The sequence below is a fragment of the Mus caroli genome, chromosome 11 (genome assembly GCF_900094665.2).
Source record: "Mus caroli chromosome 11, CAROLI_EIJ_v1.1, whole genome shotgun sequence".
Lineage (NCBI taxonomy): Eukaryota > Metazoa > Chordata > Mammalia > Rodentia > Muridae > Mus > Mus caroli.
The window spans coordinates 47,296,189-47,304,669 of record NC_034580.1 but is presented as its reverse complement, the minus strand read 5'-3'; positions in this window follow the sequence as shown (position 1 = coordinate 47,304,669).

Sequence of the window (8,481 nt, the reverse complement as noted above, 5' to 3'; positions counted from 1 at the left end):
AAGTTTTCTCTGTCTTCATAGAGCCAATGCTGGTCTCTCTGTTCAGTTACCCGTTCTATCCTGAAATCACAACACTCCACTGGGTCCAGATATTTGTACTTAGAGGCTTTTGGGAATGAAATCTCCAGACCTGATTATTTTCTTTAATTTTAACGCATAAGCCTCTGTCATCTTCAATAATCCTGGTTATCCTATCACAGATACTTTCTCCCTAGAAATAAGTAGCTGTTTTCTGATAAATCTAAGCCCACCCATGGAAGGCACTGTATATATTAACACCATCCTGCCCCTAGTGATGGAGAGGACTGGGTGACACAGCAGGAGACACGGAGAGCAAGGATGGGCAGCCGGGCAAGGGATGACCAAGGTGTGTTCCACACTGACGGTTTATCCACCGCTGTGGACAAAACAACTCCGAGATGACAGCTCTGCCTGTTTTTCCTTTTTTATACCAGAGTCAAAGGGCTCAAAGACCATGACCAGGGAAGAGAGGCAGGGGTGTAAGTACAAGGTACAATGAAGAAGCCAAGCACGTGTTTCTGCAAACCTAGCAGTTTCCTGGAGCCTGAGGCAAAGGACTGCTCAGAGACCCCTGCCCCCTTCAACAGAAACTGAAATTTCAGAGAAAAGAAAGGCACAAGAACCACAGGCCCAATGCTATTTCCTGCCCCAGTGTGAGTGGGCTCAGGACACAGAGAAGAGAGCTACCCCTTTCTACTTCTTAGAAACCTACCCACTGGGGTCTAGATGGCTCAGTGGTTAGAGGCATGTACTGCTCCAACAGAAGATCCGCGTTCCCAGGGCCCACGCCAGGTGGCTCATGTGCAATGCCAGCCCTAGAGGATCCAATGTCTTCTCACGCCTGCATTCATGTAAACGTGCATCCTTACATGTGGGGGAGATATATAATTAAGAAATAAATCTTACAGGAAAAAAAAAAAGAAACCCAGAGATAGACTGGGTGATTTTGAAGATGCTGAGAGGCTGTGAAGAGAGGGCGGGCGGGGCCCTGAGCAACCCAGAGGTGTGATCTAAAGGGCCACACCCAGTGCTCCAGCAGGCTCCACCCCCTCGAGCTCACACAGCTGCTCTTCTGGAAGAGGAGGGAGAGAACCAGAGTCTCCAATGCTCCAAGCTTCTCCTTCTTCTTTTCAGCTATGGAGACACAGCTAGGTCAGGCTTTTTCGTTTTGTTCTGTTTTGTTGTTGTTGTTGTTGTTGTTGTTGTTTGGATTGTTTTGTTTTTTGAGACAGGATTTCTCTGTGTAGTTCTGGCTGTCGTAGACCTCCCTCAATAGATCAGGCTGGCCTTGAACTCAGAGCTTCACCTGTCTCTCTGCCTGTGCCACCAGTGCCCAGCTTAGGTCTGAGCTAACAGAGACTATTTTCAGAGTTGGGAGGAACAGGTGATGCTAACCAGGGCCCCCTCAAGGCAGCGGCCCCTTTCCGACTTGGTCCTTATGTTCTTCAAAGATAGAAAAGGAGGGGCTGGAGAAATGTCTCAGAGGTTAAGAGCACTGGCTGCTCTTCTGGAGGACCTGGGTTCAACTCCCAGCACTTACATGGTGACTCACAACTGTTTAGCTCCAGTTGCAGGGGTCCTACACCCTCACTCACCCATACATGCAGGCCAAACACCAATGCACACAAAATAGAAAACTAAAAAGAGAAAAGGGGCCCACTGTGAGGCTTTTCCTGACTTCCTTTGGAGCTAAGACGTGACCAGTGGCCAGCTTAAGTGCTGGATCTTGAAGACTCTGCTCTCAGCCTTGTCCTGTATCTGCAGCTCAGCCCAGGGCAGGGCTCAGTGTGTGCGATGATTAAGTGTCTGAGGCATGAATGGACTGCCTATGGTTCCTGGGGCTGGAGGAGATGCCAAACTTCCCTTACACTGTAAGTACAGTGTGTCTCAGCGCCAGGCACTATGCTGGTGTTTGGCTTGGCCGAGCCACCTCCCTAACAAGCTCAAAGACATCCCTGTGGGCCCCTTCTTCTGGAACACTGTTGATACACGGCTCTCTGCCTGCAGGCCCAAAGCCAAGAGCCTGGTTTATGTGTTAAAGACACTCAGCAATAAAGCATCCCAGAAGGCCTTAGAAAAGGCTGTGTTCCTGTCCACCCTCAGCCAAGCGGGAAGAGAGCCTCGCCTTTCTCACTGTAAACAGACAGACTTAGGTATATAAGGAGAGACAAACTGACAGTCAACAATAAGGTCATTGACTTCGGGGACCCAAATAATCTTGCCACCAAAGGTCACGGGGGAGAGCTGCCTTTGCTTGGAGTATGACCGCAAGAGCTCACTCACAGGCTCCACGCAGCCTAATGAGGTTCAATGGATCAATGGTTCAGGTGAATCAATGGTAACCTGACTGAGCCAAGGAACCAGGGAGAGCAGCTAGCTCTGCCTCAGGCCTGTCAATACCAACCACATGGTTCATTTTATCAAGAAACAACCAGCAAAAAGGGGTTGGTGAGAAGCCAGGATGTAGCACAGTTGGTAGAGCATTTGCCTCCTATGCACAGAGCCTTGGGTTTAGTCCCCAGCACCGCATAAACCAGGCCTGGTAGCATGTGCCTGTAATGTCAGCACTCGACAGGTAAAGACAGAGGCAGGAGAGTCAGAAGTTCAAAGATGACTTTGACTACATGAAAGCCAGTCTGGGGTACCTCCTTCAACAAAAGAAAGGGAAGGGAGATGAAGAGAAGGGAGGAAGTGGGAAGAGAAGGAGAGAGATCTCTGTGATGGTGTGTGGCCCTTCTGCCTAAACAATTATAAAATAGGGGCCAATGCAGTGGTTCACAGTTAAAGGTGCTTCCCATGCAAGCCTGGGAACCTGAGTTTTGTCCTTGAAATTCACATAGAAATGGAAGAGAAAAACCAACTTCACAGAGCTGCCTCTGATCTCCACATGTACAGCACTCATACACACACACACACACACACACACACACACCATGTGCATGCATATATACATAAACACATAAAAATCAACACAATTTTTGTTTGTTTGTTTTTCAAGACAGGGCTTCTCTGTGTAGCCCTGGCCGACCCGAAACTTGCTCTGTAGACCAGGCTGGCCTCAAACTCAGAGATCACCTGCGTCTGCCTCCTGAGTGCTGGGATTAAAGGTGTGTGCCATCACTGCCCAGCAACAAACAAATTTAATAAGAAGAAGGACAGCAACAATAATAACAATAACAATAAGTAAGCCAGGAGGTCATGGCACACACCTTTAATCTCAGGACTTGGAAGGCAGAGGCAGGTGGATCTCTGTGAGTTTGAGACCAGATCCAGTAACAGGAAAGCCAGAGCTACACAGAGAAACTCAGTCTCAAAAAATCAAACCAAAAAAGAAAAAGAAAAATTATAAATAAAAACAAAATGAACAGAGCCTACAGGACCCATGTGGGGCACAAATAAGCACCCTAATATAGGTATTAAGGAAGCCCAGCACTAGAGAGGCAAAAAGGAGAAAGGGAACATTTGAAGGTTGACTAAAAACTTCCTACTCTGGACTACGAACGTGAAGAACCATCTGCAGCAGGAAAATCTCTGTGCGTTTGAGTTCAGCCTGTCTGCATAGCAAGTTTCAGAAGAGCCAGGGCTACACAGAGAGACCCGTTCTTAAAAGCAACAACAGAAGGGAAATTAAACCAGGAACCCACAAAGCAGCAGCAGCTCACCAAACTCCAAGCCAGATGGCCCCGGGAGGTCCTCACTGCCACAGCGTACGAGACCCAAACTGTGACAACACAAGGACCATGAAGAAGCAAAGAAAAGCAACTTATCCCAGGCAAGGGACCCTCGCGCGATCACAGCCAGGTACTCATCGAGACTCAGGAAACTGAAGACAACACCATGACTGAGGAGCTGAAAGAGCTGCTCAAGGTCACCGGCATCTATAGATCCCAGCACGTGGCACACTGAGACAGGAGGATTGCTGTACGTTGAATTGAACTCAGGACCTCTGGAAGAGCCGTCAGTGCTCTTAATCACTGAGCCATCTCGCCAGCCCGAAACTCGTCTTGTTATAGTTGAGACAGCATTTTACTATGTGGCCCGAGATAGCCTTCAACTCTTAATCCTCCTGCCTCAGCTTCCCACAGACTAGGATTACAGGCATATGCCACAAACCTTGTAAATCTTTTTGAAAGATGTTTTAACTTACTTTTTTATGTGTGCAAGTGTTTGCCTGCATGTATGACTGCACCACAGGCATGTTGGTGGCCACAGGAGCCAGAAGAGGGTGTTGGATCCCCTGAAACTGGAGTTACAGAAGCCTGTGAGCATCCCTGTGGGTGCTGAGATTGGAACCTGAGCCCTCAGGTAGAGTGGGCAGTGCTCTTAACCACTGAGCACCTTCCCAGATCCATTTTTTTCTTTTTTATTGGATATTTTCTTTATTTACATTTCAAATGTTATCCCCTTTCCCAGTTTCCCCTCCTCCTGGAAATATCCTATCCTGTCCTCCCTCCCCCTGTTTTTATGAGGGTGTTCCTCCACACACCCACCCACTCCCACCTCCCTGACCTCCATTCCCCTACACTGGGGCATCTATCGAGCTTTCATAAGGTCAAAGACCTCTCCTCCCACTGATGTATGACAAGGCCATCCTCTGTAACATATGCAGCTGGAGCCATGTTTACTCCTTTGTTGATGGCTTAGTCCCTGGGAGTTCTGAGGGGTCTGGTTGGTTGATATTGTTGTTCTTCCTATGGAGTGGCAAACCCCTTCAACTCTTTCAGTCCTTTCTCTAACTCCTCTATTGGGGACCCTACACTTAGTCCAATGGTTGGCTGCAAGCATCTGCCTCTGTATTTGTAAGGCTCTGGCAGGTCCTCTCAGGAGACAGCCATATCAGGCTCCTGTCAACATGCAGTTCTTGGCATCCACAATAGTGTCTGGGTTTGGTAACTGTATATGGGTTGAATCCCCAGGTGGGACAGTTTCTGGATGGCCTTTCCTTCAGTCTCTGCTCTACACTTTATCTCCATATTTGCTCCTGTGAGTATTTTGTTCTCCTTCTAAGAAGGACCGAAGTACCCATACTTTGGTCTTCCTTCTTCTTGAGCTTCATGTGGTCTGTGAATTCTATCTTGGTTATTTGGAGCTTTTGGGCTAATATCCACTTATCAGTGAGTGCACACCATGTGAGTTCTTTTGCAATTGGGTTACCTCACTCAGGATGATATTTTCTAGTTTTATCCATTTGCCTAAGAATTTCATGAATTCGTTGTTTTTAATAGCTGAATAGTACTTCATTGTGTAAATGTTCCACATTTTCGTGATTCCATTCTTCTGTTGAGAGACATCTGGGTTCTTTCCAGCTTCTGGCTATTATAAATAATGCTGCTGTGGACATAGTGGAGCATGTGTCCATATTACATGTTGGAGCATCTTCTAGGTATATGCCTAGGACTGGTATAGCTGGATCCTTAGGTAGTACTATGTCCAATTTTCTGAGGAACCACCAAACTGATTTCCAGAGTGGTTGCACCAGCTTGCAATCCCACCAGCAATGGAGGAGTGTTCCTCTTTCTCCACCTCACCAGCATCTGCTGTCACCTGAGTTTTTTATTTTGACCATTCTGGCTGGTGTGAGGTGGAATCTCATGGTTGTTTTGATTTGCATTTCCCTGATGACTAAGGATGTTAAACATTTCTTTAGGTGCTTCTTAGCCATTCAATATTCCTCAGTTTAAAATTCTTTGTTTAGCTCTGTATCCCAGTTTTAATAGGGTTATTTGGGGTTTTTTTTGTTTTTGTTTGGGGGGTTGGCTTTTTTTGTTTTTGTTTGGTTTTGTTTATTTGTTTGTTTTTGGTTTGTGGTGGTGGTGGTGGTGGTTTTCGAGACAGGGTTTCTCTGTATAGCCCTGCCTGTCCTGGAACTCACTTTGTAGACCAGGCTGGCCTCAAACTCAGAAATCTGCCTGCCTCTGCCTCTCAAGTGCTTAATAGGGTTATTTTATTCTCTGGAGTCTAACTTCTTGGGTTCCTTGTATATATTGGATATTAGCCCTCTATCAGATGTAGGATTGGTAAAGATCTTTTCCCAATCTGTTGGTTGCCGTTTTGTCCTATTGACAGTGTCCTCTGCCTTACAGAAGCTTTGCAATTTTATGAGGTCCCATTTGTCAATTCTTGATCTTAACCCATAAGCCGTTGGTGTTCTGTTCAGGAATTTTGAGCCTCCTCTGGGTGCTGTGGGACTGTCTACAGAGTTCACACCCAAGGTAAACTAGCGCAGACCAGAAGGAACCCGAGCCACTGGTTGGGCGAGGTTCCTGCTTCCCTGGATCCTGCCATTCCCAGTTACTCCCAGTGGTGTTGGAACACATGCTGTGTTCTACTCACCCCTGATCCTAAGATCCTGGGCATGCTAGAGTGTTGGGAAGTGGAGCCTCCTCTGGGTGCTATGGGACTGGTTACAGAGTTCTCCTAGACCCATTTTAACTATAAATATTCTTCTAACTAAGTGTGTCTGTCTGTATGTGTGCAGATGCCTGCAGAGTCCAGATGAGGGCATTCCCTGGATTCCCAGATTCCCTGGAGCTGAAATTATTTGACAGTTCTGAGCAGCCGTGTGGATGATGGGAACTGAACTTGGGTCCTCTGCAAAAGCAGTGGGTGCTTAATTGCTAAGCTGTCTCTCCTACCCCACTGGATAAGATGTTTTGTGTTCCACTGTAGCTTTCCTTTTTATTGCATTTATTTATTGTATACATAAGATGTGTGTGTGTGTGTGTGTGTGTGTGTGTGTGTGTGTGTGTGTGTGAAGGGGAATGCATGCTGTGGCATGTACATGAAGATCAGAGGATAACTTTAGGGAATTAGTTCTACCAGGCAGGTCTTGAATCAAACTCCAGTTGTCAGAGTTGGCAGCAACCTCTTCTGCCTGCTGAGCCACCTTGCCAGCCACTACTCTGGCTTTAGTACTCAGGTTCCCCATAAATGACAGGTTGAATATTCTCACGCGTTACCAGCATTAGAAGCCTGCACCTCTTTAACTATTACTTTTATTTTATGTGTATGAGTGTTTTGCCTGACTGCACGTTTGTATGCATAAAGTCCTGGTGGCGTCCAGAGGAGGGGATCTGATCCCCTGGACCTGGAATTACAGACTCTTGTCAGCAGCCATATGGATGCTGGGGACTGAACTCGGAAGAGCTGTCTATGAGCCATTTCTCCAGCCCCAACCTTGTATCCTTTCTAAAAGCCATTTTCTTTACTTATTTGAATGTATTCTTCCCTAACAAAGTGCCTCAAACATTAAGAATACAAGACAGGGGGCTGACAAGATGACTCAGGGGGTAAGAGCACTGACTGCTCTTCTGAAGGTCTTGAATTCAAATCCCAGCAACCACATGGTGGCTCACAACCACCCGTAATGAGATCTGACGCCCTCTTCTGGTGTGTCTGAAGACAGCTACAGTGTACTTATTTATAATAATAAATCTTTGGGGCTGAGTGGGGCCGACCAGAGAGAAGCAGAGGTCCTAAATTCAATTCCCAACAACCATATGAAGGCTCACAACCATCTGTACAGTTACAGTGTACTCATATACATAACATAAACAAATCTTTAAAAAAAAAAAGAATACAAGACAGAACCACTATAAATATGAGAACCAAACAACAGAGTCCCAGAATGTCTGCAAACTGTCGACAGACTTATAAGAACTAGACAAATCCATAATAATACTTTCCTAGACCACTTCAATAATGGATCGAGGAACTAAACAAAAGAGCAGTGAAGGAGGCTGGGAGATGGCTCTGCAGTAAAGAAAATGTACTTCTCAAGCCAGCTTAAGTCCTAGCTGCATTCTAAATATGTACCTTATACCCACAGATAAGCACAGGTCCCACCCCTCTTTAAAGAAACATATCCTAGCAACAGATGGAGACCATTACAGAAAATCCACAACAGATCAAAACGCAGAGAACAGGTGACTCTGTGGTACCCAGCAAGGGCATCTGATTCCCTGTGCTGAATGCAACCAAAACATCCCTAACACAACTCCTCTACCTAAGGCTCAAGGATGATTGGGGGAAAGAGTCATGTGTTGGTTTGAATGAAAATAGCTCCTAAAGGCTCATAGAAAGTGGCACTTTTTGAAAATGTTAGGAGGTGTGGTCTCGTTGGAGGAAGTGTGTCACTGAGTGTGGACTTTGAGGTTTCAGAGGCTCAAGTCAGACCCAACGACTCACACCCTCTTCCTGCTGCCTGCAGATCCAGATGTCCAGAACTCTCAGCTCCTTGTTCAGCACCATGTCTGCCTGCATGCCGCCATGCTTCCTGCCATGCTGACAATGGACTAAACCTCTGAACCTGGAAGCCAGCCCCAATTCAATGTTTTCCTTTTTAAGAGTTGCTATGGGGGCCGGTGAGATGGCTCAGTGGGTAAGAGCACCCGACTGCTCTTCCGAAGGTCCAGAGTTCAAATCCCAGCAACCACATGGTGGCTCACAACCATCCGCAAC